Source organism: Nannospalax galili, unplaced genomic scaffold (assembly GCF_000622305.1).
Source record: "Nannospalax galili isolate Female #2095 unplaced genomic scaffold, S.galili_v1.0 scaffold1129, whole genome shotgun sequence".
Taxonomy (NCBI): domain Eukaryota; kingdom Metazoa; phylum Chordata; class Mammalia; order Rodentia; family Spalacidae; genus Nannospalax; species Nannospalax galili.
The window spans coordinates 805,205-832,167 of NW_008359461.1; the positions used below are offsets into that span (position 1 = coordinate 805,205).

General features: G+C 41.6%; 1 protein-coding gene across 10 annotated transcripts in view; it reads left to right on the top strand.

The window, feature by feature from the left end:
• Nucleotides 1-26,963, top strand: part of Sipa1l1 (signal induced proliferation associated 1 like 1) — a 315,687-nt gene that overhangs the window by 68,547 nt on the left and 220,177 nt on the right. For 7 of the 10 annotated variants that reach the window (XM_029558705.1, XM_008823218.3, XM_029558713.1 and 4 more), the window contains one exon: nucleotides 4,805-4,923. The exons of the other annotated variants lie outside the window; for them this stretch is intronic. The gene's annotated coding sequence lies outside the window, so the exon portion shown is untranslated. The remainder of the gene's footprint in view (nucleotides 1-4,804; nucleotides 4,924-26,963) is intronic. 10 annotated transcript variants of the gene reach the window in all.

Genomic DNA, 26,963 nt, shown 5'->3' on the forward strand with positions numbered 1-26,963 from the left:
GTATGTCTGTTAAACATCCAAGAAGGTTAGTTCCACCATTCTGGCAATTTTTAATTACTGTGTGTCTTGCAGATAAATCTTGGGTAATGACCAGTTGGTCTCAAATAAACCTTATCTAGAGATATTTTTCTTGATCTTTTATGTATAATTTGTCAGTAGATTGTAGGAATAATATGGTTCCCTCTGGTATTTGTGACTAGCTAGGCATTGTTTCTCTCTTGTATCGTCTCCCCCCTCTATCATGGTTTTCCCACTTAAGGTGCCTGCACTTCCCCCTCTTTCTTCCTTACTAATACCCTTGCTCCTATGATCCTACCTCTGTTGAACTGCTTCTTTCTCCTTATACCCTAGGTTCCTCATATACCCTAGCTTTTTTTTTTTTGGTCTTTTTGAGACAGGGTCTCCCTGTAGCCCCAGCTGTCCTAGCACTTGCTGTGTAGACCAGGCTGGATTCTCACAGAGATCCGCCTGCCTCTGCCTCCAGAGTTCTGGGACTAAAGGTACACTCTTAAATTCAGATAAACCAAGTAGCTTGGGGCCATACAGGTTTCTTTGGTTCTGTTACTTTGTACTTAACCTTGATCTCAGCCGGGTGCTGAGGAAAAACATTGAGATTTTTCTTATCTGCTGCTTTGTCAGAAGAAAAATGACCTAAAGAGTCAGGTCTTCTGGAGTGACTGGGGGTAGGCACAGCCAAGGTTATCTGAGCAGCTCACCTCTGGAAACCTTTGTTCTGAGCTTCTGGCTTTTTTTTTGAAGTCTACTGGGTAATTGGAGCAATGCTTTCAAAGTGGCTTTCTATTTCTGACCTTTCTTGAATTTCAGTAAGACAAATTGGGGAATGATTATCAGTGAAAATGTCTTTAAAGTACATTAGGACACTCAGCTGCATTTATTTGACCGTTCCTAGCATCATTCTTGAATGGAGGTGGAATTCAAGATAGGATTTTAGAGCTCTATAATTTTTAGCCATTTGAAAAGATTATTTATTTATTTATTTATTATTTAATTTTGCTTTTTGAGACAGGGTCTCCCTGAGCCCCAGCTGTCCTGGAACTCACTATGTAGATTAGGCTGGCCTCGAACTTACAGAGATCTGCCTGCCTCTGCCTCCCAAGTGCTGGGACTAAAGGCGTGTGCCACCATGCCCAGCTATTTTTATTTTTTATTAGCAACACATCTTTGAGAAAACACCTTCTTTGGAGCCTCAAGAATTGCTTAATGCCCCACATCTGTGGCTCCATAACTGCGGTTTCTTCTACACTGTTTGAGAATGTATATATAAAAAATGCTAATCAGAGCAGTCTTGAAAAAAAAAAAAATCCAGAAATCAGAAAATAGAGAACATGTCCCCTTGTGGATGTCTGTAGAGTGCTGAGGGTGGGAATTGTACAACTCACTCTCTTCTGCCTCCACTTACTTTAGAAAATTGGGTGCTTCCGGGACCATCAGACCCATCAGATGTGGGTGGGAGTGGAGATGAAGCTCATCTTTCCTGGACCCTTTGGCCGCTAGTGTTTCTCAAAGGGCCGTGGAAACTCAGTGGTAGGGATTGTATTGAAAACCTGGCCTTGTGTTTTTGTTTTCATTTTTGTTTTTTAAAGGCAGGTTCTCACAGTGTGGCCTTGGCTTGCATAATTCTTATTCCCTAGCCCAGGGTGGCCTAAAAATTATGACACAGTCTGTCCTTTTTGATGTTTGTTAATCTTTAAGAATGTTTTATATATAAAGGGAAGTTGTAAATGTCTTTGGTAATGTTTTCAGTGTCTTTCATGAAAATCATGCATACGAAATTCCAGGTCATAATGAATACAGTTTTTCATTCCGGAAACATGTTCCACGTTATGGAGGGTTTTTGCTCTTGGGAGAACAGTTTTGTTGTGCCTTGTATGAGATTTTTAAAGCAAGAGAAATTAGAGATGGGTGCTGTAGACTTGAAGAAAATCACTGCTCACATGTGTACAACATGTGTCAAGGTCTGTAGTGAGTAGGTGATGATGAATCCGTGATCAGTGAGTGCGAGAGCATCTCTTCCACAGTTGGGACCCCCTAGCAGAGGGAGGGGCTTCCTGAGCCAGTGGGTTTTGTCCATAATAGCTTCCTTAATAAAAATGGGCTGATAGATTCTTGAGATGAGCCTTCAGTAGGTTAGGCAATGATCCATTGCCGAAGGGCTAATAGACTTGCTGGGAACCCTTTTTTAGAGTTCATAACTAAATCCAGCAACCTACCCTTTTCTGTTAAGGGGTGCAGAGTCCAGGAGGTGAATATGCTTACTCTGCCTCCTCCTCCCACCCCACTCCTGCCTCTTCCTGCCTGCTGGAGGTATATTACACAGAGGTGTCCTTACCCATTGCCTGCACTGCAAATCCCAGCTTGCCTCATGTCAACTTCTGCCACTGGTGGGAGCTGATTCTTAGTGGCTAAAAGGCAGTATTGCTGCCCTAATTTGGTGATGCTAGCATAATTTTAACCTTTTTTTTTTTTTTTTTTTTTTTTTTTGAGACAGGGTCTCCCTGTAGCACCAGCTAGCCTGGAAGGCACTATTATGGTTGCCTAAATTGGTTGTGTTTGTATAATTTTTACCTTTTTTTTTTTTTTTTTTTTTTGGTTGTTTTGAGACAGGGTCTTCCTGCAGCCCTAGCTGGTCTGGAACTTACTACGTAGATCAGGTTGGCCTTGATGAATCTCAGAGATCCACTTGCCTCTGCCTCCCAAGTGCTGGGATTAAAGGCACAGACCACCATGCACAGCAATCTTAACATTTCTGTGTAAGTTCCTCTTTCAGTTTTTTGCTTGCTGGTTAATAGTGAGTGACATCAGCTACAGCTTTGCATACTTTTAAATCTTTCACTTCCGCTGGGCTGTGACGTGTTGTTTTTTTCTTCTTCTTATCAGTTTGTTAGAAGGTCCTCATGCCGCAGTCTCTCATCAGATGACGTTTGGGAGTGTTTTCTCCCATTCTGCAAGGTTGTTGTTTTACTCTGTTGGAAAGTTCTTATATCTGAAAGTTAGGTTTTCCTGAGCTCCTGTGTGTCCTATTCTCTTTTTTGTCAGTGCCTTTAGTGCCATGTCAGAGAGGTAATGGCCAGGTCCTGTGCTGTGAAGCCTTTGCCCTTTCTTCTGAGAGCTTTTGAGTTTGGGGTTTTGCATGTAAGTCTTTGACATATCTTGAATTACTTTTTGTATATAAAGTTCCCGTTCATTCTTTTACATGTGGTTATTACTTTTTCCCCCCTGTACCATGTGTTGAAAAGATTATCATTTAATGATTGCAGCAACCTGGGCACAGTTATTTGGCTATGTGTGTGTTTGTTTCTGGGATCTATATTCTGTCCTGTTGGTTTTTGTGTTTGTCTTTATGCTGTTGCCACACTATTTTGATTATTGTAGCTTTCTAATTTAGTTTGATATCAGCACATATGATTTCTCTATCACACTTTAAAAGTTCATAGTTTTCAGTATCATTTTGGCTATTTGGGTTTTCTGAAACTCCATGTAAATTTTGGTATTTTTTTCTACTTTTGCAAAAATGTCATGGAATTTTGAAAAGGATCGCATTATTTCTGTTGATGGCTTTATGTGGTGTGGCATCTTAACAGTATCATGTCTTTTAGTCTGTGGACTTGGGAAATGTTTCTATTTATGCATATCTTTTAAAACTTCTTTGGGCATTGTTAGATACTTTTTATCAAGATTTTCTCTTGTGGTTGGGCCAATTTCTTAAGTTTTATTCCTTTGGCTGTCATTGTGGATAGAGTTGCATTTGCAGTGTCCTTTGCAGAATGCCTGTAGTTCCTGGAGAGAGGTACCTACCCCTCACTCTTGGTTGTTGATTTTGGGTCCTGCCAAGCATCGCAATTTGTTTGTGTTCAAACGGTTTTTATTTTCAGTGGAATCATTTGAACTTTCTCCATGTAACATCTGTAGACAGAGGTGATTGTAATTCTTCCAACTTGAATATCTGTATTTTCTTGCCTACTTCTTCTGGTTAGAAAGAACTTCCAGGACTATATTGGGTAGAAGTAATGGAAGTGAGTATCCTCACCTTGTTGTCATCTTTGAGGAGAATCTTTGAATCTTCATCCCAGACCTTGCTGTTCACTCTGGGTTTTCATAGTGACTTATATTGAAACATGTTTTCTCTATTCCTAGTTTGTTCAAGTGTTTTGTCAAGAGAGGGTGTTGGATTTTGTCAGGTGCTTCCCCCACATCAGTTGAGAAAATCATGTGAAATATTTTTCCCCTTCATTCAGTTAAGGTGCTCCCCCTACATCAGTTGAGAAAATCATGTGAAGTATTTTTCCCTTCATTCGGTTAAGGTAGTGTATTATGCTGATTGATTTGCATATGCTAAATTATCCTTACATTCCAGGAATAATTTCCATCTGGTCTCGTGTATAATTCCTTTGGTATTGTGGAATTCAGTTTGCACTAGCAAATTGTCACGAGTATTTTTGCATAGTATTTATAGTATAGTATTGTCACGAGAGTTTTTACTATTGGTGTCCATTAGCGATGCTGGCCTGTAGTTTTCTTACAACGCCTTTCTCTCATTTTGGTGTCAGGGCAGTGCAGTCCTCATAGGATGGGTTCAGAAGTGATCCCTTCTCTTCCCGGCTTTTCTAAGTTTGAGCAGGCTTGACGTTCTTCTAAATGTTCAGAAGAATTGACCAGGAAAACCATCTGGTTCAAAGCTTTTCATAAGATTCTTTTGGTCGCTGTGCGCCCTCTTTACTAGTTTCAGATGCCTTCAGTTTCTGTTTCCTCATGATTTAATCTTGGTGTGTTTTTGCTTTCCTAGGAATGTCCGTTTTAACTGGGTTACCCTATTGTCAGCCCATGGTTATCTCTCCTGTGGTCCCTCAGTGCTGTAGAAGCTGGGGTGGAGCGTCCCTCCTCCTGTTTCTGCTTGTAGTGATGGTGAGTCTTCCTCTTTTACTAAGTTCCTCCAGCTAAGCATTGGTCAGTTTTGGTGATTTTTGTTTTATTTATTTTTTCCCAAAGTATGAACTTTTGGTTTTATAAACTCTTCTCCATCTTTCTTCCTCTTTTATTTCTGCTTCTTTTTACTTCTCTAGGTTTGGTTTAGTTTCTTCTCTTTATGGTTTTATAATTTATAGTTAGTGTGGTCATTTAAGACTCTTTAAAAAAATGTGTTTATTGCTATCCATTTCTCTCTTAGCAGTCTCCCTAATACCACGTGTTTTAGAATGTTTTTTTAAATTCTCATTATTCATTGGTTAAGAATATGTTGTTTAATTCCTGTAATTTTGTGAATTTTCTGGTTTTATTTCTGTAACTTCTAAGTTTATTTTGTTGTGGTTGAGGAAGGTATTTTGTATGCTATCTATCTTTTAAAACTTATTGAAACTTAATTTATGGCCTCATCTGTGGTTTTTCCTGGATAGTGTGCCATGTGCATTGAGAAAGAATGTTTACGCCTTGGTGTTGGGTAGTGTTCTGTTTCTGTTAGATCTAGTTGGTTAAGTGTGTCTGGTTTCTTATATTCAGTCCAGTTGTTCTGTCCGTTGCTAAAAGTAGAATATTAAGGTCTACTACTAATCATAGAATTATTCCTTATTTTCAGGTTTGTTTAATGTAGTCTGGTGATCTCTCACTAGATGCCAAGACTTGCTGTATTGGGCCACTTACTAATATACAGTGGCCTTTTTATCATGTAAACCTGACTTAAAGCCTTTTTGGTCTGGTACAAGGACAGTCCCCCTGTTTTCTTTAGGTTACTCTTAGCATGGAATGCCCTTTTCTGTCCTTTCACTTCTGTTTTGTCTTTGGAGCTGAGGTGAGTCTCTTGTAAAGGCTCTGTAGATAACATATAATTAGATCATGGTGGGTTTTTTTTTTTTTGAGACAGAATTTCACTAAGTAGACCAGGCTGACCTTGACCTCCTGAGAGAGCTGCTTGCCTCTGCCTCTGAAGTACTGGTATTAAAGGCGTGAGCTAACACACCGGCTCTTGGTGGTTTTTAAAATTCACTGTGTGCGATTCTCTGAATGGAGAGTTGACTCTGTTTCTGTCTTTTGGCCTTGTCGCCGTTGTGCCTTGTAGCTTTTTTCCTCCCTTGCTTTACTGTCTTCTTTTCTGTTTAGTCGATTTTTTTTTTTTGGTGGTGAAACTTTTAGATTTCTGATTTCTTATATCTATTCTATAGCTATTTTCTTTGGCTACCATGGAAATTAGAGTTATCCTTAAGTTATAATACCTAATTTGCATTTATACAAACCTAACTTCAGTAACATAAAATTGCTGATCTAGGTTGTCTTCCCACCTCTTTCAACATTACTGTCATAACATTATGTATTTATATGCTCTGTACTCAAATATAAACTCATAATGAAGTAATCAAAGACAGAACATTAGTCTCTAAAAGCCATGAATAAAATAAGGTGTGCAATTAGACACATAGCTTTTAGACTAAATTTTTAAAAAACATTAGTCTCAAAACTAAAAGTATGGTTGTAAACTGTTGTTACAATAGTGCTAGCTTTTTAAAATTTTCCTATATGTTAATGATGCTAATTGCAGAGAGAATGATGGGTCTTAGTAAGCAGTTCAGGCTGACCTTGAACCTCGGTCCCCATCTTTCTTCATGTTTGTCAGCACGTCTGCTGAGATCTTTATTTCTTCAAATAGCTTTGGTTACTGTCAAAGCCCTTTATTTTACCCTTTGAGACTGTAGTTTTTAGGACAACTATAATGGTAACAAATTTTCTAAGGCTTTTATTTATCAGGGAATCTTAATTTCTTCCTTGCCTAAGGGATGGTCTTGCTGGTTTGCTTTCTACTTTTGTTAATACACTGACCAAAACCAACTTGGGAAGGAAAGACTGTATTTCAGTCCATCGTGGAGGAAGGCCAGGGCTGGAGCTCAAGCGGGAATCTGGATACAGGAACTGAAGTGTGGAGACCATGGAGGAACACTGCTTACTGCCCCCCACCCCCGATTTATTTATTTTTATTTTATGTGCATGAGTCTTTTGCCTGCATGTGTTTAAGTGCACTAGATGCATGCAGTGCCTGCAGAGGCCAGAAGGGGACATCAGACCTACTGGAATGGTACTTACAGGTGGTTGTTATCTGCAGTGTGAGTGTTGGGAACTAAAGCTGGGTTCTCTGCAGGAACAGCCAGTGCTCTTAACCACTGAGCCATCTCTCCAGCCTCTGGCTGGCTTTTCTTATTCAGAAAAGGAAGAGCCAGGGCACATTTACAATCAGATCAAAGCAAAACCCAACATCCAGCAGTGTAAATCAAATTCTGTAGCTCAGTGTCTAGCTTCTGGGACTTGTAATCTTTTGGATCCAAAGGGCTGGGACAGCTCTGGTTCTACCATCTACAGCACAGCTTGTCTCTCAGGCTCAGGCCACTTGTACTGCACACTTGCTGCTGTTTTTGATGGTCATCCCCATGATTCTGGCATCCCCAATATGCTGGAGTCTTTGCTTCCCCTGAAACTTCAGGAGCCAGGTTTCCATGGTCTTCATTTCTCTTAGCACTTTTCCCTTCCAAGCTCCTACAAAGCAGCACATTAATTCTCTTGAGGATTAGTGCTTTCCCCTATAACCTTCAAGATCCTTCCACAATCTTCCTCCAAAACAACAGCAGCAGCACCCTATGCTTGGGGCTAATTTCTGGTTTCTCTAAAGGAACAAATCTGATTGTGTGTGTTCTCTGTGTGTGTGTGGCGGGGCTGGGGAGGGTATGGGAGGATTTATTAGATTTGCTTACAGTAAGGTTGTGGTTCGGGTAATTCAACAATGGACCATCTCACTCTGGGGAGACCAAGAATCTGGTAGTCGTTCAGTCCGTGAGACTGGATGTCTCAGCAGTCCTGATCTGGCACTGAAGGCCTGGAGGAGCCCTGGAGAGCTGCTGGTCTACATTGGAAGCCAGAAGAAGTTGGTTCTGATGTCAGCAAAGGAACGCCACAGCAAAAGGATAGAAACTTGCCAGGAGTGACGGCAAGCTAGCAGAAAGTCAAGTGTCCTTTTCCCTTGTCTTTTTATCTGGGCTCACACCAAAAGGTGCCACCCACATTTAAGGTGGGTCTTTCCTCAAGTAATATGCTCAGAAGTCCCCCAGAAGAGTGCGCAGAGGCTTGCAGTGTAGTTGACCACTGAGATTACCTTTTAGTGCCTTTAGTCCCTTGAGCTTATCTGCTGACTGCCTTCTGGCCACACAGGTTCTAACAAGAAGTCTGCTGGTACTCTTACTGTGAGGATTGCTTGTATGTGGTGAGTTGCATCTCTTTTATTGCTTTCAAGATTCTGTCTTTGTTTTTGGAAAGTGATTACAATGTGTTTCAAGTGTAGCTCATTTTCAGTTCATCTTACTTGGAATGTGTTAAGATTTGTGCATATTTGGATATATGTCTCAACAAATTTTTGGAAAATTTCAGCTGTTGTTTAAAAATATTTATTTATTTTTTATGTGTACGAGTGTATTGCCTACATGTGTGTAAGTGCACTTGTGTTGTGCAATGCTTGCGGAGGTCAGAAAAGGGCGTTGGATCCCCTGGAACCGGAGTTAGCCGCCATGTGGGTGCTGGGAATCAAACCCAGGTCCTCTGCAAAGAACAGTCAGTGCTCTTAATCTCTGAGTCATCTCTCCAGCCCCTCAAATGTTATTTCTTCAAATCTTTTTCTGTCCTCCTTTCTCTCTTTCTTCTTCTGGTGGAACTTCCACAGTGTGCCTGCAGAGCCTCTTGATGGTGTCCATTATGGTTTGAATCTGAAATGCTCCCCACAGGCTTATATTTTGAACGTGTGGTCTACAGTGCTATTTTGAAGGCTGTGGAGCTTTTGGGAGGTGGGGCCTGGCTGGAGGAAGCAGGTTAGTAGGACCAGGCCTTTGAGGGTTATACATATCCCTGGTTCTGACCTGTGTTTGCCCTTGAGGTTGCCATGTGAACGCCTACCACCATGTGCTCCCATAGCTCTGTGAGCAAGCCTGCAAGTCATGTCCCTAGCACTACAGATAGGGCCCTTCCACCATGCCTCCTTCCCTCCATGCTGGACCCAATCAACCTCGTGTTTTTTCTGTCGGTACTGGGTCATGGTGATGCAGAACTAACTGATCTGCGCCTGCTGGTCTCGTACGCTCTGCTCCTTTGCCTTAGGCTTTTTTTTTCTTTCTGTTCTTCAGATTTGATTTGTGTTTTCTCACCTTGGCATTTGCTCATTCTTCTCTCGCCTCAGAGCTTTGAATGACTTGTTCTTTTTAGCTACACAATTTTTTTTTGATTGCTTCTTTTTAAGGGCTTTTAAAATATTTTTATTGATTTTTTTTAAAGTTGTTTTCTTCCCTGCGTCTTCATTCTTTTAGTGTCTTTGATTACTGTTTTATCATTTTGTGTATCTGCCATCGGATATTCTTCATGCGGAGGTTTTATTGGATTGCAGCGTGGGGTGTGCATTTTTGTTTCTTTGTGTCTACAATATTTTTCTGTTAAACTGCATTTATGATTCTAATATTGTGGTAACTCCGGAAGTCAGGTTCCCCTCTTCCTCAGGATTTGCTATTTTTGTTATTGTTGTAGGCTCTGTGCCAAGAATAGGTGTGAGGGGCGGAGACTTAAGATCTTCCATCTTTTGTGCCTTTCTAGCCTGTGGGATCCTGTCTAATTTTCCCTGCATCTGCAGCTGCATTTTAATGTCTTATCTTCTAGTTTGTTTCTCCATTGCTGTGACAAAACACTCTTACCAATACCAACTTGGGGAGGAAAGGGTTTATTCAGCTTACATCTCCTGGGTCACAGTTCATCCAGAGCCCAAGGTAGGAGCTCAGGGCAGGAACCCGGAGGCAGGCGCTAGAGCACAGGCCATGGAGGAACGCTGTTTACTGACTTGCTCTCCTGGCCCCCTACTCAGCTTGCTTTCTTATATAACACAGGTCTAACTGCCCAGGGGTGGCACCACCCACAGAGGGCTAGGCCCTCCCACATCACTCAACAATCAAGAAGATGCCCCACAGACATGGTCACAGGCTACAGGCCAGTCCTATGAAGGCAATTCCCCAATTGAGGCTCTCTCAACCCAGGTGTGTCAAGTTGACACTAAAGCTATCTAGCTCACCTTATTTATTAATTTATTTAGTATTGGTTTTGAATCAAAGTACTTTGGGAATGCTAGGCAAACATTCTCTCACTGAGCTACACCTCAACCCACATGACCTGTTTTTTAATGTCTGACTGCCAGTGGAAGAAAGAGAAAAATGGCTTTTTAAATCCTTTTACATACTTTAGCTGTGGAAAGGGCTTGAGTAATGGGGAGAGGCACCTCAGTAGCGGCCTCTGCACCTCTGTGATCAGGGTACAGATTCCAGCACAGGCATGATGTCAGCAGGCGGGTGAGAGCACAGGCACAGTTTCACGCTGCCACCCTCCCCCCAGGAGTTCTCTTAGAATTTTTGGGACCTCAACTCAGCCCGAGCCAGGATTGGTGGATTTGACGCTGAAAAAAATTTCAAGAACCAGCAGTTTAGTGAAGGTCAGTTGGAGATTTTTATTAAAGATATTTTAGTATAGGCTGAAGAGTGAGGAGGTATGCCCTCCCGCGGGGGTGGGAGAGCTGCAAGAGTGGACGCTGCTTCTGCTAGGAGAGTAAGCAGTTAACTGTCCCAGCATTAGCCTTTTTGTAATTCAAGTTACACCTCAAAAGGTTGCTAAGAACCCTCCCATTTTTTTCTCCCTTTTGATAAGGGAGGTATGTGACGTGGTTTCTGTGAGGCATAGCATGGAATTATAATCTGATAAAGTAAAAGCAGAAGTCACTAGGGTTGCACAAGGGGTTTAGTACAAGTTCTATTCATGTAAATGGGGTTTCTGGTGAGATTCCTACAAAATTGCAGGTTTATGGCTGAGAAGAGAGGATGGCTTTAAGCAGTTGGCAGCTGTGCTGGAACTCTAGCCCTTCTGCTGGTGAGAAGCATCAACTGGATCTCAGGGTGAGAGGGCTTTTCTTTTCATGCTTCCCAAATATTTTCTCTCTTCTCCCTCAGTGACATTTAGAGGACAAAGTCCTTTTGGCCCACCAGGAACATGTGTGCAGTTGCCTGTCACAGTCTGGGGCTGAGGGCCTGGGAAGTGGGTGTGAGCGAGGTGATACTGATCCAGACTAACCACAGCTTATTGTTCAGGCTTTTCCCGGGATGGTACAGGAGACCCCAGAGCTCTGAAAGGGTCACATCACACAGGTTTTCAGTGTGTTGTTGTCTGGGTGGGGAAGCAAACCCGGTGCTTCACAGAACTGGCTCCTGGGTCAGATTTCATTTTACCAATGGTTGTGGAAACAATGCCTTTACTTCACTGTATCTTCAGTCTCAAATTAGTTAACCCTGCAGAGTTCTTAGATGTTGAACTTTAAATAGAAACAACAAATTTGTCCCTTTAAATGGTGTATGTCCTTGCTTGCTTCCTGCCTGTCTTCCTAGGTCTTCTACTTGGTCTCCAGATATAAGCAGGTTGATTGGCATTTTAATTTATAACGTAAAAGCATTATATTTTTATACTTTAAAAACCTAACATAATTGAGATTATGTTTAATATTTATAATTTTTTCTTTCAGTGACATTTTGGTGTTGCTTATATAGGTACCTCTCATTTTTTTCTTTGAGTTAACATGTTAATATAAGTCTGATTCAGCTTCCTTTTGGCTTTGAATTATTTTTAACACTAATTCTATTACATTGTGCTTTGTTTCTAAATACGAATGTATGTGGAAATAGCGAACACTGCAAATAAACAATTACTTATTGTTTTCACCAATAAAAAACAACACCTCCTTTTAGAACATGTACCTTGGAGGCTGTCCTGGGCCTGAGGTTGTGAGTGCTTTTAAGGTTTGGAAGGCTGCTTCCACCGAGGACTAACCTGCTCCAGTGGCTGAGGAATGTGCACAGCAACTGCCTTACTGTGGACACCATAGGCGGGAAAGGCAGTATTAAATGAGCCCCCCTGTAGGGGCTGGAAGGGGCAGGCACTTTATGGTTCCCTTAAAGGATTCTTGGTCCCCAAGTAAAGAATCCTATAAATTCTCTTTCTCATATGGTTGTCTGGTGTGTCAGTGGAGACTTCTTTATTCCTTTTGATCACTTACAATAATAAAAAAGTCATACTTATTTTATAAATTGTTCTAAAGCTCTGATTTTGAAATGGTCAGTTTTGATCTGCCATCTCTTTTCTCCACAGTAGTTATCCTGTCCATGCTTTTTCAAGCTTCTAAAACCCCCTAATTGGAGACCTTATCAACACCCTGAGCCATGCTTTATTCATGTATCAAATGAGGCCAAGGAGCCAGGAGCTCTGCTGGGCAGTGGGACCATTAGGTGCCTAGAGCCATGTCTTTCAGAAAGCATGCTTTCAGCGGGCCAGGCTGGAGGAACCATTTAGTGCAACCTTTTCTTTAACAGCTTGGAGTGGCCCAGCATGTCTGTCTGTCTCTCCTTTTCAGTCTGTCTTAGTGGTGGAAAGTAATCCTCCCACATACCTGTTGGCCCAGGACTGCTCCTGGAGAAACCAGTGTTAGTTTTTGCACAGGCTCTTTCTTGACCTACAGTCACCGGCCTGTCAGTCATCTTTCTTCTTATGGTTCATCTTTATAGATGGCTATTACAGTTCCTGATTAACTTAAGGGTTTCTTTCACTATAAAGACCTAAAGTGTAGGTGTCCTAGGAAACTTTGCTCTCTTTATGTTATTTACAAAAGACTTGTGTCATAAAAAAAATGCAAAATATTTTGGGGGGGTCTTCTTTAGAACAAAGCCACTTTTGTTAGCCATCCAATGTTATTGGCAAGAACAGACAGAGATTATTACATTTGTGCTCTGCTTTTAGCACATGACTTCCTGCTCAATTCACCTCTGCTTTTCATGAATCACCTTGCAAGCCAGTAGCTAGAGCCAAGGAATGTGTTACGTAGGTAGAAGAAAACTGTCCTCTGGTGATTCACATGTCAGCATGTGGATGAGCACTCCTGCATCTAATAATTTTTCATTGCTGTGCAATGTGGTAAACAAAATAAAGGTATCAAGTGGCATCATGTACTCAGGAAGACAACCCACAGAAGACACTGCATGTGGACCTGTTGTTGGGACAAGACCCCAGGGAAACTTAGTACCTGCAAGTGGATGAGTGAATAGCTGAACTTTTGTTGTGTTGGACACCGTAAACATTTTAATTTAATGCTAGGATGTTCCTAAACAAACCGTTTTCTTCTAATTTGAGAATTGCTTGCATTAGTGCCCCCAGTACTTGAATATTATTTTTCTTTTTTGTGTTGAGTCACAGCTGAAGATGGAAATAAACACCAGTGCATATTGTGTGCTTGTGGGAAAGGGCTTGTGTTGTATTCGGGGTGTGGAGGGAAAGAGGTATCAAAGCATTTTGGGTCTAGAAGAAGCCTTTGTTACTGTGCTTGAAGGATGAATAGTGGATATTCAGAGTGCGGGGGTTGCAGAAGGCGTTCTATATGCCTAGAAAGCTGGTGCTTGAGGCTCTTAAGTTCATGGGATGGAGAGCTCTTCATGCCTTGGGAGAAACTAAGTACTTCATTACCTGCTCAGATGACTGAATTTATTTCATAAATTTCAGACCTTTGGGTACCTAGAAAATTAAGTTATTGGTAGAGTTTGAAGCTAGACTGTAGTCTGGATGTTCTTAGGCATGCTGACAGTGAGTTTTGTCATGAGAAGACTTGTTAGAAAAGCAAAGGTTTGCTGGCATGGTGGTGGCATGTCTTTAATCCCAGCACTGAGGCAGGAGAATCATGAAGTTGTGGTCTGCCTAGGCAACATAGTAAGACCATATCTCAAAGAAAAGAAAAAAAGTCGACACCTTAATCATGCATGTTAATATTCTCTATAGAAAGCGTGTTTGAGACCCTGGAGTAGTTGGGCATTTTTACCTTTCCGTGTTAACTTTAAGCTAGTTCCACCTGCCACCTGCTGTGCATGACTTCATCTTATGTCATTGTAGTTCCCATAACCCATAGCGCAGAGCACAGTGTTTAAATGGTTGACGTTGGAAGCTGCAGAGAGGGCTCGGTGGTTAAAAGCACTTGTTGCTCTTCCAGAGGACCCTGGTTTGGTTCTCAGCACCCATGTTAGTGTCTCACAAGCGCTTCTGACTTGTTCAGGGGATCTATGCTCTCTTCTGTCCTCTCTGGGCAGACATGCACACATGACGCACACACCTTAAAAAGAAAATAGGGAGTGTGGTGCAGGGGATCTGATGCTCTCTTCTGTCTTCTGTGGGCACACACACACACAGGGTGCATTTACAGACATGCAGGCAATACACTCATACAAGGAAATAAAAACAAGAAAACATTTTTAAAAGCAATGCAGACATTGGAATCCCGACTGTACCACTTCCTAGCTCCAGAGACTGAGCAAGTCACCGAATCTTGTAAGCCTCCAGGATGGTTAAATGTCAGCTTAGCTGGATTTAGAACCACCTAGAAGACACCTCTTGGAGTGTATGGGAGTGTGTTTCCAGAGAGGTTTGACTGAGGAGGAAACCTACCCTGTGAGCAGCCCGGTCCCAAGGATGGAGTCTGCACTGAGCAAAAGGAAAAAGCAGCTGAGCACCAGACTTTCTGTCCCTCTCACTGCTGACCTGCCCAGATAGGAGAGGTAGCCTCAGGCGACCGCCACCATGCCTTCCTGCCAGGACAGACGCTACCTCCTGAAGTTACTAAACCCTTCAGTAAGTGACTTTCTGTCAGGCCTTTTGTCACAGAAATGAAAAGAGAAAGTTACGCACCTCCCCTTAAAAAGAAAATATTACGGAGTGTGGTATATGTAAGTGCTGATTTTTCTAGCCACATCCACAGTGAAGATTCTGTTACTTTCCTGTGTCTCCTGCTCCTTAACGTCTATGCTGTTGTGACTCGGGATCAAGGGGAATTCTTAAAAGACTTGGTTGGTATTTGAAACATAAACTTTCTCGCTCGTCAAAAATTAAGTCCCTGATGCCAGGTGTGCTGGAACATGCTTTCAGTCCCAGCACTTGGGAGGCAGGCAGAGCTCTTGTAATTTCGAGGCCATCTAGGTCTACATAGCGATTCCAGGCCAGCTGGGGCTACAAGGGAGACCCTGTCTCAAAAAAACCAAACCAAAACAAAACCCTCCAAAAACCTTAAGTCCCTGGAGCAGAGCAATACCAATTTTGACTTATATCTCTTGTACTCTTACACAGAGTACTTGAATCCAGAACAGAGCTTGAAACAGCCCTTTCCTTAAAGGACTTGAAATCAAGAAGGTGAGTCAGATGTAGATGTGTGATAAGGGGAGAATCTGAAAATTGACAACACACAGTAAGTACACTTTTGATGTTTCTCATCAGTGGCATGTAAAAGGACGAGCAGTAAAGTAAGTTTAGTCAAAAAGTAATTTGAGTTTTAAAAATTAAATGGTTTTTGTTTTAAAGTAGCTGTTCATGGAAGAAAGGTCCATGATTACACTGTGAAACTAAACTATATAGGTGTTTTTCTGCTAATATCCTTTTATTTAGTGAAGAACCACCTCGCAGCATGTACATGCATGCACTAGTGGCATCACTTTTTCACAGATGGAGGCTGCACTGGGCTGACATTCGAATTCAGGGTTGTCTCTTACTAATCTCTCAGTGATTGGCTTAAAGTCATTTTCAGCCTTTTCATATTATTAGCAGTACTGCAGTAGCTGCTGTAGTTTGATGTGCTTTGAGTGTGTCTGCCAAAGGCTGATGCTCTGGAGCCTGGTTCCCAGTATGGCACATTGAGGTGACAAAGCCTTTAAGAGGCAGAGCCTCTGTAGTCAGTACCCGCAGAAGGGCTTAATGCAGGTCTAACAAGAGAGCATTCTCATGAGAGTGAGTGATTATAGGATCAGTTCTGGCTCCTGAATCTCATTTTCTTTTTCTCCTGAATGTGTTCCTCCCATCATGACATCTGTCACATTGTGAAGTAGCCAGAAGGTCCTCACCAGAGACCAAACTGATGGGCCACCCAGTCTAGGACTTCCGGCCTCCGAAACTGCATTCTGTATACGGTATTTATTATTAGGTATGTTGTCATTGCAATAGAAAATAGACAATGGCTAACCTTGAACTCACAATGTAGTTTAATCTAGAGGGATTTCTTGTTTAAAGACTCCTACTATTAGACTATTTTCAAATATTAACTTTTTTCTTCTTGATTAACTGTACAGATTTATTCTTCACTCAGAAATTTATACCCCTTTCCTCCCTCTTACCAGTAGTACACAATTTAGCTTGTGTTTCATTTTGTTCGAGATGAAGTTTCAATATATTGCTCAAAGTGCTGTTGAACTCCGGGGCTTAAGCGATCTTCCCATCTCAGCTTCCTGAATAGCTGGGAAAAAGGACACACACCATCTTGCCTGGCTTACTTACTTTTGTTGTTTTGTTTTCTTGAAACAGTGTCTCATATAGCCCAGGCTGGCCTTGACATCTAACTGAGGATGACTCTGAATGCCTAATCCTCTAGCCCCCACTTTCCAAGTGCTGGGGTTAGCAGTATGCCCCACCATGCCTAGCTTTGTCTAACTTTTTGATCTTTGCCTGTATCATAGATGAAAAATGGAAACTCAACTGCTGTTTTCCTGCCTATTTTTTATGCCATAAATGGACATATTGTTAGGTGCTTAATAGTAACTTCCCCTTCTGTGGATTGAGTCTTGTCACCTTTTGCCCATTTATCTGTCTAGATGGGCTCTTAACTAAAAGCAAACTTCGTAATAGGAATGCTATTTTTATTTCCAGAGACAATATTTTCACATTTATGATAACTTTTGCCACCTATACATTTTTCCAAGATCATTCATCTTTTACTTACTTGTTATTGGATTTTTATATCATACTAGGGAAACTGTGGGCCTCCAAGATAATGAAAAATGTCTCTTGCTTTTTTTGAAGACTGGTGGTTCCCATTGGTGGATAAGCAGTCTTGACACTGGCTGCATTTGGCCAAGAGGCCAGCCTCTCCTTTTCACCTGACTGTATGGCCCTCTGTCGCTGTTGAGCTGTTTATGTTCTCTACACTGAGTTTATTATAAGTGCCACATTTTTTCTTAATTGAATTCCCCGAAGCACATTTAGAGTTTCTGGTATACCCATTGATTTGATGGTCTATTCAGAAACCAGTTTTACACCTTTTTAATTATTACAGGCTCATCACACCTCCAGTCTCTGACAACAGATATTAAGACTAGTCCTCCCTCATTCATCTTCTCTTTCATAATTACTCTGATTATTCTTGTTCATTTATTTTCCCAGATGAACTTTTGAATTCCCGAAAGAGTATCCCATTAGGTCTTATTGGAATTATGATAAAGTTGCACATGAATTTAGATTTCTTTTAGAAGCATTGATTTCCTGGGCAGTTATTTCTTAACACCTCAGATATTTCTCATCAGTCCTGCTTTTTATAGACATTTATTTAGGAAGATTCATTGCCGACCATGTAGAGGTGTTTACTCCAGAGCAACCCTCCTGTCGCATGCAGCAAGCTCCCTGTCCTCATGTGTTCCCTTCTACTTCCCCTATTCTTTTAGAAATGCTGTGTCATCCTTTAGGTCTTCTGTGATTGCACACTTGGTTAATTGGCAGTTGCCATGCATGTCAGGGTTGAAGTTTTTCAAACCTGATGTGCTCTGGGATCCTGAGTGGAGAGTCGCTTAGGACTGCCTGTATTGAAATTTATATTGTACGCGCGTGGAGTATAACTATGGCTCCGTAACCGCGTGTATTGTAACCATGTGCACACACTCCACAGGCAGTGACAGAAGTACTTGTTTTCTTTTAACCATCAATTCTGTACGAGGAAGGTGAAACCTTGCCGATCTCATCCAGAGCCCATACTAGGAACTTTTACTTTGATTCTCTATCTTGTTTTGTTGTTGTTTGGGGAAAAAAAGAACTCTTTCAACATAGTAATTCTTTAGATAATACTTTAGACCCACTAGATATTCTTCCTCTCAGCCTTGTTATTATTCTTTTAATTGTTTCTGTGGAGGTGGAGACTGGGATCTTGTGTAAGACATAAGGGCTGTATCACTGAGCATAGATCCCAGGCCCTCAACAGTTCTTAAATCATCACTCACATCCCCTCTGATTCGTATTACTCCTCTTTCCCTGTCCAAAGCCACCATAACAAGCCATGTTGCTGACTGTCATGTCCTCGAGGAGTGTGCTGGGGACAGAAGTGCTCCTGGTCTCCTGCCATCCTCCTGCTCTTATTCCAGGTCCAGATCAGCCAGCATAAGAAATCCTATTTCTTCACAAGATGCCTCCGCCCGCTTCAGCACCCTTTCATCTCCAGTCCTGGTTCTCAGACTCTTCCCCTCATTAATTGCAGTCTTAATGCCTATTATAGAGGTTCCTTCATTAAGTAAACATTGACTCGCAGTGTGGCAAAAGGAACATGATTGCTTTAGTACCAAACAGCAAGTTGTTTTGGGAAGTCCTTGAAAAGAATCTCCTCTCTGTGTCAGTATCCAGCTGAAGGGAGACGGGAGAGAACTATCTGTGATGGGTTGGAAGGCAAGGAGGTGGGAGTTGGAACACGGCACCTAGTAATGTGGAGATTGGGGCCTTGGGTTTCCGGCTTTGCTCAGAAGCTGCTGCTTGTGCCCCCTCTTGTTCCAGTTGGAAAGCCGTGGGCTGGTTACTATGGAATTGATGGGTGCTGCTGGCAGAGGGAGAGGGAAAGTTCTTGGAACCTACCCAAAAATCTTCAGGGAGCAGGTTCTTTTTTTTTTTTCCTTTTTTCTTTTCCTTCCCTGCTTGCTGTTCTGGATTAGATTAACTAACTTGATATTAGCTTAGGAACAGCCTTTCCAAGAGCCTCTGGAATCCTGAGGGTTGGGTGTTCCTCAGGAGGAAGACTTCATGAGGAGAAGGGGTAGAAGAGTCAGTGACCCATGAATTTGTGGGTTAGCAATTGGCCTCAAGCTTCAGTGGCGTCTGAACAGCCTCTGTTTCTCTTTGTACTATCCAGGAATGTGCTGTGGGCAGTGTTCAATTCTAGGGTCAAGGTCATTCTTCTTCACCCCCACCCCACAGAGTAAAGACTGGGTGGGGCATTCACTGTTCATTGATGGAAAGTGGACATTTCCTGAGTTGATACTCAAATTGGATAATAGTAAAGTTAAAATCCATTTCATTAATTGATTAATTGGATCACTACCATAAGCCCTTCCACCCTAATGTTTACTAGGTTATTTTTATGATGAATTATGAGTGTAATGTGAAACATTGATTTTCCTATGAAAAGTATTTAACTGGAGGAGAAAAATATTAAAATTAATGAGTCATGGACATTACAGAGCCTGCGAGAACAAAAAGAGCCCCCCCCCAGTGTTTTCACTTTTAGTTCACTGTTTCTAATTGTTTTTTCCTTTTTAAAAGATGAGTTACCACCTCCTGACTCTTGGTGTGGAGGCTGTGCCTGTTTCTGATTTTGTTTTACTATTTTACTATTTTTATTTTATGTATATGAGTGCATTGCCTGCATGTATGTAAGTGCACCTGTGTCATGCAGTGCCTGAAGAGGTCAAAAGAGGACATTGGATCCTCTGGAACTGGAGTTACAGATGGTTGTTAGCTGCCATGTGGATGCTGGAAATCGAACCTGGGTCCTCTGCAACAGCAGACAGTGCTCTTAACCACTGAGCCCTCTCTTCAGCCCCGTTTCTGACTTTTTTTGTTTTGTTTGTTTGTTTGTTTGTTTGTTTTGTTTAATCATTAATGAAAATGCTGTTCCGGTATTTTTTTTTTGACTTGAGAGATTCTGTTAGATTTGTGAACAGATCTATTCATACCTTGACTTTTTAGGGTCTTTGAGGTAATGAGTCACTTAGCAGAGGAACCCATAAAAATTTGAATTGCCTTGTGATTTGGACAATTTATTTCTAGAAGCTTAGCATACCTTTTTAGTTTATTTAATTCCTTTTCTTTGGGAGGGGTACCAAGGATGAGTTGGGAAAAAACAGCTAATGACACAGTCTGGCCTCTTATCTTGTAGCAGAAGAAAATGAAAAAAATTAAAATTAAAGGAAACGTGTCATAAACTGCGTCAGAAATGAGTTAATGAAGTGGTGGTAGCTGGGAGAGCAGGTGACCTTCCGAAGGGATGCTGCAGAGGCCAGGTAGAGGAGGCAGCACTCAGGAAGAGGCAGCAGTTGGGGGCCTTGGGTATTCCCCGTGTCAGGCATTCCTTATCTTTTAGCGGTTGGCATTTGAGCTGACTCTTCAGGAATAAGCAGCGTTTTAGTAAGTGTTTTCCTTTTTTTTTAAGCCTCAGAATGCCTTTAGCTTCTAGTTTTTTGTTTGTATGTTTCAGGACTTTTATTTGTCAGGGAGCCTTGTAGAATGTCTATACTTGGGCTGGATAGGTGACATCAGAGAAGGAGCTGGCAGTGGAGTCAGTGAGACCATGAGAGGGTACAACACAGGGTCGGTCCACTTGAGCCAGAGAGAAGGAGACTCATGAGGAAGCCTGAGTGTTGTGGAGGACTGGGGTAAGACAGTCAGTCTGCAAGAACTGGACCAGCTGTTTCTCCAATGCAAAAAACACAGCTCTTACTCCAGAGGGAGTAAGAGTTTCTTCTGTAAACCAAGTATGAATGACCATTGCTTGGGAACAGATTCAGGTTACCCCAAATACCATGCTTCAATGTGGCAGCCGTTCCATGCAGGTTTGGTTATGGCACAACAACAAACGTTACAGGTCCTATTTCATGCTCAGCTAGGTTGGGAAAGTCTACTGGTCTCAGATGACATTCTTAGCCTTTGGGCTGATGGAAGCTGGGGTCCTTTTGTACATACCAAAAGGATTTATCTAATAGTCATAAGGATATCAGGTGAGACAGGGAGGTGGGCAGTAAATGACTAGTAGGCCAAGATAGCCTAAGATAATCTTGACTCGAATCTCTCCACAATCAGTTAATCAGCTTTGTAGAATGTTAAACATAGATGTGCTCTTTGTTATTTTGCTGTGAAATAGATCGGCTCTTAGCAGATGAATGAGGTGAAAGCTGAGGTTCCTGGTGTTTCAGCTCCCCCTACCCCCAGCATTGAGATTTGAGCCTGTGGCATTAAATGTTGCCCAGAGCCCTCAAATTCTGTAGTCAGCTGTTGTGGTCCCTATGTGGTTTGGGCCTATCTAGTATGCTGGAGGAGAGATGCAAATGATGTTCATCTGCAAAGCTCACTCTCCTTCTCCACGTAGAGCCCACTCTATGGCCACTTGGCAGAGACACCAGAGGAGGCCCAAAGAGGTGGCTGTTAAATTAGGCACAGTGGGAGAGATGAAGTACGGGGTTATATAGAATAGTGTTGAGGGCGTGTAGGTGAGAGAGAATGTGTAACGAAAGGCACAGTAAGGACCGTGTGAGGGTGTGTGCAGGGGGAGGACATGGAAAGGACCGTGTGAGGGTGTGTGCAGGGGGAAGATGTGGAAAGGACTGTGTGAGGGTGTGTGCAGGGGGAAGACGTGGAAAGGACTGTGTGAGGGTGTGTGCAGGGGGAAGATGTGGAAAGGACCATGTGAGGGTGTGTGCAGGGGGAAGATGTGGAAAGGACCATGTGAGGGTGTGTGCAGCTGAGAGGGAATAGCTCGGTTCAACGGAGGGAAAAGTGTGAAGGAGCACAGAGGGAAGTGAACTTGAGAGAGTAGCTTGGAACTGAGCTGGTAGGAGTTAGCACACCCTGCCAGAGAATTTGGACCCTTTTCATGTAGGTATTGAGAAACTTCTGATGGTTTGGGTACTGTTAAGATTTCCTTTTGTTTTAAAATTTCTAAAAGATATGAACAAAGAAAATTAAGATTCATTATTTAAAAAATCTCATGTTTGTCTTGTAGAAAAATATCATTATACCTTGTTTGTTTTGTGGCTAGAATTAGTTTGGTGAATTCATGACCATGGGACCATTAGAAACAGGATTGTCGTAGATCTATATGAATCTTGGTATTTCTTCGCACACAGTCACTGAGTCTGCCACATGGGAGGTTATTTGTGAGTCTGAGATCTAAAGTCTATATGTAGGGAGTCTTCCTTACAAAGCACGTGACTGGCCAGACCATTTAGGTAGAACTCCAAGTGGCTTTCTTAATCCCAGAAAAGAGCTCTGACTAGACTTCCTGGTCACCTCTGTCCTTGTATCATTGCCCAGAAAACCCCAAAGGGTTTTGATTGAACCTCTAGCCACCCTGTGAGGGAGTCCTGGATGGTTAGTGCAGCTTTGGGAGATAAAGTAAATACTTTTATAAAGTATTTATAAAAATACAGTCTTCTCTGCTTGCTCTTTAGACAGGATTTATTGCTTCTTTATCAAAAAACAAACAGATCTATTTTAGCACCGTGAATGGAAAATTTGTTCATAACTAGTTAGAACTGGTTTTGAACCATTTTTTCTAGTTGAGTCCAGGAATAGAAGGATAGAAGGATACAGAGTGAAATGACTGCAACCAATTTCTACATCTGTCTTGTTCACCATTGTCCTGATGGAGAATACTGCCTGGGTCAGAGTGAGGGAGGGCTGGGGGAGCACTTCCCTGTGAACACTGGGTGCACTTCAGGGGACTGCGCCTGTAGGTTTTGTTGAGGTTGATGGAGAAGTTGGCTAAGACACCCTCTCCTAGTCCTGTAGGTTTTAGTTAGTGATAAAGATTTTAAAATGGCTTGGTTTGATAGGTTCTTCCAAAATACCTGTGGCACTCTGCAATTCTTTTTGTGCAAAATAGCCAAATAAAAGTAGCCAGAAACTGTAAAATCTCATGGACTATTTTAAAAAATTCAGAACATGTAGTATTAACATTCTCTTCTTTTGCTTTAGAGAGGGTCAGGATCCTAAATTATCAGACCTCCCTTCTAGCCAAGATTCCATTTATTTGACTCACAGCCCAGAGTGTACAGGAAGGTTTGCCAGAGTGTAAAGCAAATGAGATTTTCTTCCTGGCAGCATGGAATTTTCCTAATTCTAGTAATTAATTATGAAAAAGTGTTACTTTGTTAACATTTAATAAAGAGTTTAAATAAGTGGATAAATTTGTATAAATATTAAGTTTTTTTCTTGATAGATGAATGGGAACATTTGAGGAAAGTGGTTAGTAAGGATTCGCTGGTCCTCATGGAGCCTATGCCTTCTTACATGTGACTTATCACAGGCGACTTGACTTTTCACAGGTGACTTCTCACAGGCTTTCAGAGCCAGTGCAGCAGAATATGGCAACTCATTGCTCTTTGGGATGGTTACTGAAATTTCCAGAAATTCTTGAGTCACTCAAGTCCAAGCCAGTTTTTCATGGTTATGAATTTTGTGTTTGGAGTCCCTACATTTGATTTTTATACTGTAAGAAATTTGGGGGTTATTCTGTCTTTGAAAATATGTAGCATTTTTCAGTTCCTTTTTAATATTACTAATCTTTTAAAAGGTACTTTAAAAACTATGTATTGTTTCTATTTTTATGTGAATGAGTGTATTGCCTGCATGTACTTAAGTGTACCTGTGTTGTGCAGTGCCCTCAGAGATCAGAAGAGGGCGGCAGATCCCCTGGAACTGGAGTTATGACCTGTCATTAGCGGCCATGTGGGTGTTAGGAACCTAATCTGGGTCCTCTGCAAGAGCAGCTGGTGCTCTTACCTGCTGAGTCATTTCTCAGGTTTTTAAAAATATATTTTTATAAGGTATTTTTTAGGCTAGTCAAAATATAAATTTTGAGAATTTGTCAAATTAAATCGCTTCGGAAGAATTTAGGCTTATCTGTAGTTCTTTGCAGTCCTTAAGAAAGTGAATATAAAATGAAACAGGTTTTCAGATGGGCTTCATCTATCAAGTTGAAGTTCGGGATGTTGCAGATACTTAATGAGACAACTGAGGCAGTAAGACATTTGAAAAACAATGGATATGCTTGTGGGAGCTCTCATCTGACACCCTCTGTCACAGGTGAACACTTTCCTTGATAGTTGTAAGCTTAGTATGCTGAGTAGGTCAGGCAGGATAAGTTCTACTCTGAAGATCCAACAGAATTTGGTATTTAAATGAAATGTATTTGTAGCCATAGTCGCAACTGCCCTTTTCTGAGGCGAAAAGGAAGTCAGTAGAGACAACGTAAGTCAATAAAGACAACTTCCGTGACAGGAGGTGTCATGTTCTTCCATTGGAGGCCTGGCCTCACCCTTGGTACCTGTGGAAGGGAGAGAGAAGAGCCTAGAGTTAACACATATTATCTCCTGGGCCCCTAGGAGATAGCATGTGAAATGCAGACTGTTTTGGGCAAACTTTTCCTAATTATAATTTCCTGTCCATGCAGCTCTCTTAGAGTCATTAAAACAAGGCAAAAAACGTTTGTGAAGGTTAAATGCCAGTGGCCATAAATACCATTCCTTTTATGTTCTGACACTCTGAATCTTGGCCTCTGTTTTCTATATGTACTTAGTATGTTAGCCAGGTGGTTCATGTTCCTGAAAGTAATACGCATTGTCACCTGTTAGGCGCCCAGAGTCTTTACAAATAGTGTGGAGCAACTGTCCTTTCCAGCTTTCTGTGGATACAAAGACTTCATTTACTTCATGGAGCCAGGATAAAATTCTTATCAAGTTAGCATTCATTCTATAAAAGTAACAGTGTGTCATTCAGTCCTTTTTCTTGGAATTGTAGAGCATTTTGAAATCAGAGCAGTTTTAGAAGGAAATATAAAGTTCCTGGACTTCTGATTCGTGCTTCTTAGTCTAGGAAATGGATATCCATTAGGTTTTTCAGAGCCTGAGACTGGTTGCCAGTCATGGTTCCCAGGTATTTCTTTTGCTCATCTTGAGAGATTGGACATGATCTAGTTTTCACAAGAGTTTGTGTTCTTCATATGTCTGTGCAAACAAGCCTGGCTTTCCCTTTCTTTGGTTTGTGAATAATGTTAACATTAGACATCTCCAAGCGAGGCCTGGGAGGAGACTCCCCTGCCACTGCCTTCTTGTCTGAAAATCTGAGTAGGAACTCTGAGCTTTTGGTGGCAGTGGGTGAGTGGAGGAATGCTGTTCTAGCTTTGTGACCACTTCTGTTCCCTCCCATGTAGAGATTCTCACTTGCCTGAGGCCTTGAAGAGAGTCTAGGGTTAGAATCAAGACCCTTACGTACTGGTGTCTATTCTAGAGATGAGGGAAGATAGGCAGTTTTACCTGTCCTTCATCTTTAGGTAAGTGATGCCCAAAGCCGAACCTTAATCCTGTTTCCCTATGCTGAACACAGTTTCTTCCCTGGAAAGAAACTTTACTTTAAACTTTGATTTTAGCCTGGTAGAATTTGCATGTTCTCAGATGAGAATGGGGACAGCCTGGACCTGCTCTTGCAGGTTGATTGTACTAGTGATTAACTTCGTGTGTGTGGAGTGGGGGGTGTTGCCCTCCTCTGTACATGCATGTGTGAGGGCTGGAGTTTGATGTTGGTGTCTTTCTTATATTGTTACTCACCTTGTGTTTTTTGAGACAGGATCCCTTAATGCCCAGGAGCTTGCTGCTTCAGCTAGACTGGTGAGCCAGAGAGAACCTGGCTCTACCTCTGCAGCACAAGGGTTACAAGTGCGTGCTGCCCAGCTTTTTAGATTGGTGCTGGGGATCCCAACTCAGGTCCTCATGCCTGCACACTAAGCACTTGACCCTCTGAAGCATCTCCCCAGCTTGCTGTTAAGGTTTAAAATGCATATGTGTTATATGGAGATGAGCGCTTGGTCACTAAACACCTTCATCTCTTAGTTAATAATAAAACGCTCTGACTTTTACACTCAGGGTCTAAAAATCTCCCAGCAGTTGATGGTAGCAGCTAATCAGCAGATATTTCTTACCTAAAATGCTACTGGAAAATGCATCTTCTTTCTCCATTATTGTAGTCATTATAGCAAACAAAATAAGCATTGCATGCATTGGGGAACTTAGCAGAGTCAACGATTAAAACAGCTCCTTTTCCATGCCCTCTAGTTTATTTTAAAAGGATTTATTTGCTCCTATGGACCAGATGAGGAACAAAAGCTTTAACTCATTTGGAAACTAGAAAAGAACCAAAAATGACAAAATTCTCACTTATCTTTCAGATATTTTCTTTTTATTCTTTTGTATTTTCTAATAGCAAAGTTGGAATCATACTGTGTATGTGTTTTATATTCTGCCTTTTATATTTAGCATGCATTTTAAAATTATTTTCCATTCATTGAAATAATTTTTAGGAATACCATTTTGGATCACTTATAATACATCCTGTCATAGACTAATTTGCCTGATCTTATATCACACAGACTGCCAGAGGATTTTCTTGCGTGTGCATTTTTATAGGAATGCTTACTTGTTTTCCTAGGATATTTATCTAAAACAAGATGTACTGGGTAGGACTTATGTTTCTCACATCCTCTCTGATTCATTAGGGGTAAAACAATGACCTTTTCCTCTTATTCCTTTGAAAAACCATCTTTGAAAGCACCTTGACAACTATTAAGTAGACCCTGCAGAAAAAGAGGGATGGCTTTGGTTCAGAAAATGTCACAGGATAGTAGTTTATGGCCTGTCTTAACAATACTAACCAGAAGATTAAAATAGTTCCAGAAGCACGTGTATATGTATGTGCGTGTGCGTGTGCGTGTGTGTGTGTGTGTGTGTGTGTGTTTGAAGTTGTAAAATCCTGAATTGGAAACCTTACCTTCTGTTAACTTTTATATTAGTATTGTAGTAAAAGGATGCTTCCTATGATATAATAAAAAAGAAAGCTTAAAAGTCACCTTTATTTGGGGCTAGAGAGATGCCTCAGTGCTTGAGAGCACTTGCTGTTCTTCCAGGGGACCCAGGTTCAGCTCTCAGCATCCATATGGCAGCTCACAACCACCTGCAACTCCAATTCCAGGGGACTCCATTGCCTTCATCTGGCCTCCATAGGCATTGTATGCATGGGGTGCACTTAAC